Raw genomic sequence first — 4,525 nt, 5'->3', positions numbered from 1 at the left:
TAAGGCTTTTTTAGGGTAAGATGCTAAAGTATGTATTGCTCATGCTTGAGGAGAGAAAATGCGCTTGATAGCAGTTTTGTGGATGTATAAGTTACTTGACTGTTCTATGACAGGAACATAGAAGAAAGGCAAGTCATGGCACTAATCAATGAAAGGCTGTGAGCTCCACTAGGGTGCTCATTACTGTTTAAATAGGAAAATTTCAAAGAGAGTAGCCAAGCAGAATACCTCTTTGCATGTACCCATAGGAAGGCTAGGATAGAGTTAAGCTTTTATGGGACAAGTTAAATAGCATATTAATTTCTGATTGTGTTTTTTTTATTTTGTGTCTTCTGAGCCAATCATAACAAGGGGAATTCTGAAACGTACTATGATGACAAGAACACTTGATACCTTTGATTAGGTTCCAGTCCATATTATGAAAATATTTACTATTACCCCTCACATTGGCTTTGTGAAATTATTGAATATGTTGTACATATACAAACAGCCCAGCACAGTGTATGGCATGGCCAGAGATACAGTAGGGCTTCGAAAACACACGCATACATACAGAGTGTGTGTATATATATATATTCAGCGGGTAAAATAAGTATTGAACGCGTTCCCATTTTTCTTGCTACTAACATGACATTTTCACCAGATGTTGGTTTCAACTCAAGTAATCCATACATACAAAGAAACCAAAACAAATAAGTTCAGAAAATATATTGCAGTAATAATTTGATAATGCACACCATGTTTCGAGGAGAAATGGCACTGCACATGTAAAACCTAATGATCCATCTCAATAAAATATTTAAGTTAACATCACAGCAGAAAGTTGACACGACTTAAGTAATAAAAGTGTAGTGAACTCATTTTTGGTTTGATGTAATAATAACTAAGTAAGCATTCTTACGGAACCCTAGAGGGGTCATCACAAAATGTTTCACATGTGCAGAGAACGTGCGCTCGTTTTACTAGAACGTGCTCTCGTTTTACTATAGTGTGCTCTCGTTTTACTATAGTGTGCTCTCGTTTTACTATAGTGTGCTCTCGTTTTACTTTATTGTGCGCTCGTTTAACTAAAGTGTGCGCTCGTTTTTCTATATTGTGCTCTCATTTTACTAAAGTGTGCCCTCGTTTGCCTATAGAGTGCGCTCATTTTACTAAATTGTGCTCTCATTTAAAGCATTGTAAAACGAGGGAACCGTATTAAAACGAGGACACTATTTACTAAAACGAGGGAACGATTTGGTACAATGAGAGCATAATTTAGTGTGTGCACGATCTACTTAAACATGGTCACAGTTTGTAAAACGTGCACTCTATATTGTCTTGAGTTGACACATTTATACATAAGCACGTTACAACAATCCAGGAGATAGTGGAAACCTGTCTAGCGAGATGGATCTGGTCAGGGTATTCCATGGTTTGGGCGTGGCGTACAAGGATATATTGAGAACTTAACCACCCAGCATGCCATGGTTATGAGTTTGAGCACATTAAAAAGGATGCCGAGAGCGAACCGTCTCCTTCACTTTGTTTCCACACCTCGCATGTGATTGAACTCCTCCTACAGATTTAATAGTAATGCCTTCAAACGTGGTCAGGTTACTCTTCAGCAATGGGGAATTAAAAGTTATGAGAGTCTTTTACAAAGTGTGAAGGGTGTGGGCGTGGCAGACCCTCAAACTATGCACTCTTCACAGCTCCAGTCACGTATAACGTATGCATATTGTCGAAAGTGCACGAAATTGAAAGTGGTGGGTCATTATGAGACCCTCTGAATGAGCAGAATAAACCGGGAAAATCTCGGAAATGACAAAAGTGAGCACATTTTATTAAATCGAGGGCTCGATTAAAGGAAAACGTGCTCACGTTTTATTAAATCGAGGGCTCGATTAAAGGAAAACGTGCTCACGAATTATCACGGCCAGAAAAAATATAATTTAACGTGACCTCTCCCGGGTTCCGTACATTCTTATTCGAGTTGGAGTAAATTGATTGGATTGAGTCGAATCCATGGTGAAAAAAAATAATTCAGATGAAAAATTAACGCGCATAAGTCAACAGCCAATCGGCTGTCCTCAGCCGAAAGCAAGTCCTCATCACACGACGACGACAAAAAATAGATTCCATGTGCCAGACTTTCACAGATGCTTCGTTTTGTAAGGTTTGTGTGACTCCTTCACATTTTCACCGTTTCCAATACCCTCTCGAGTCGACGTTAAGATAATTTGTTAACCATATCGTTTTTGTTGCTGTTGCTGTTTTTTGAAAAAAAAAAAAAAAAAATTGTAGTGTAGCTAGCCAGTTGGGCTGAATGCGTAGCCACTGCTAGCGACACGTGTTGGGCCTACCTTAGCTTGTGAACTATTGTGGGCATCTGTTTCGTCTGAACTACCAACCAAAACCGTTTTTTTATTTTGTATTATTATTATTATTTTTTAAATATATAATCCAAAAGCCTTTTGTTTAGGGTGGTTGTGTGGTGGTGAGTTTCTCATGCTTTGAATCATTACCAACAGCCCAGTTGCACCATGTGCGTGTTGAGCCTGGTTGTTAACCATATCGTTTTTGATGCTGTTGCTGTTTAAAAAATAATAATTGTAGTGTAGCTAGCCAGTTGGGCTGAATGCCTCTGCTAGCGACACGTGTCGAGCCTACTTTAGCTTGTGAACTATTGTGGGCATCTGTTTCGTCTGAACTACCAACCAAAACCGTTTTTTTGTATGTATATATATATATATACAGCCGCGGAAAAAATTAAGAGACCACTTCAAAATTATCAGTTTCTCTGGTTTTACTATTTATTGGTATGTGTTAAAGTAAAATGTACATTTTTGTTTTATTCTATAACCTACTGGCAACATTCCTACCAAATTTCAAATAAAAATATTGTCATTTAGATAATTTATTTGCAGAAAAATGACAATTGGTCAAAATAGCAAAAAAGATGCAGTGTCTTCAGATCTCGAATAATGCAAAGAAAACAAGCTCATATTAATTTTTAAACTACACAATACTAATGCTTACACTTAGGAAGAGTTCAGAAATCAATATTTGGTGGAATAACCTTGATTTAAAATCACAACTTTCATGTGTCTTGGCATGCTCTCCACCAGTCTTTCACATTGCCGTTGGGTGACTTTATGCTACTCCTGGCGCAAGAATTCAAGCAGCTCGGCTTCTTTTCATGGCTTGTGACCATCCATCTTCCTCTTGATCACATTTCAGAGGTTTTTTATGGGATTCAGGTCTCGAAATTGGGCTGGCCATGACAGGGTCCTGATCTGGTGGTACTCCATCCACACCTTTACTGGCCTGGCTGTGTGGCATGGAGCATTGCCCTGCTGGAAAAAACACTTCTCAGAGTTGGGGAACATTGTCAGAGCAAAAGGAAGCAAGTTTTTCTTCCGGGACAACGTTGTACTTTGCCTGGCTGAGGTTTGTAAAAGACCATAAGGATTGAAAAAGCGGACTGGAGGTTCTTCTAAGTTCGTCTTCTCTGATGAGTCTGATTTCACAGTAGGTGCAAGACTCTCTGGCTTGTAGGCCTCTCCAGGTCTCCGTCTAACCATCAGACGACCATGTGTTGGGCAAAGCTGAAAATTGGACTCATCAGAGAAGACGAACTAGAAGACCCTCCAGTCCGCTTTTTTCAATCCTTATGGTCTTTTACAAACCTCAGCCAGGCAAAGTACAACGTTGTCCTGGAAGAAAAACTTGCTTCCTTTAGCTCTGACAATGTTCCACAACTCTGAGAAGTGTTTTTTCCAGCAGGGCAATGCTCCATGCCACACAGCCAGGCCAGTAAAGGTGTGGATGGAGTACCACCAGATCAGGACCCTGTCATGGCCAGCCCAATTTCGAGACCTGAATCCCATAAAAAACCTCTGACATGTGATCAAGAGGAAGATGGATGGTCACAAGCCATGAAAAGAAGCCGAGCTGCTTGAATTCTTGCGCCAGGAGTAGCATAAAGTCACCCAACGGCAATGTGAAAGACTGATGGAGAGCATGCCAAGACACATGAAAGTTGTGATTTTAAATCAAGGTTATTCCACCAAATATTGATTTCTGAACTCTTCCTAAGTGTAAGCATTAGTATTGTGTAGTTTAAAAATGAATATGAGCTTGTTTTCTTTGCATTATTCGAGATCTGAAGACACTGCATCTTTTTTGCTATTTTGACCAATTGTCATTTTTCTGCAAATAAATGATCTAAATGACAATATTTTTATTTGAAATTTGGTAGGAATGTTGCCAGTAGGTTATAGAATAAAACAAAAATGTACATTTTACTTTAACACATACCAATAAATAGTAAAACCAGAGAAACTGATAATTTTGAAGTGGTCTCTTAATTTTTTCCGCGGCTGTATATATATATAATCCAAAAGCCTTTTGTTTAGGGTGGTTGTGTGTGGTGGTGCGTTTCTCATGCTTTGAATCATTACCAATAGCCCAGTTGCACCATGTGTGTGTTGAGCCTGGTTGTTAGCTAGAATATAGCATAGTTTACCCTGTGGTAAACCAA

This window comes from Sprattus sprattus (genome assembly GCF_963457725.1).
Source record: "Sprattus sprattus genome assembly, chromosome: 5".
Lineage (NCBI taxonomy): Eukaryota > Metazoa > Chordata > Actinopteri > Clupeiformes > Clupeidae > Sprattus > Sprattus sprattus.
Note: the sequence above shows the minus strand (reverse complement) of the source record.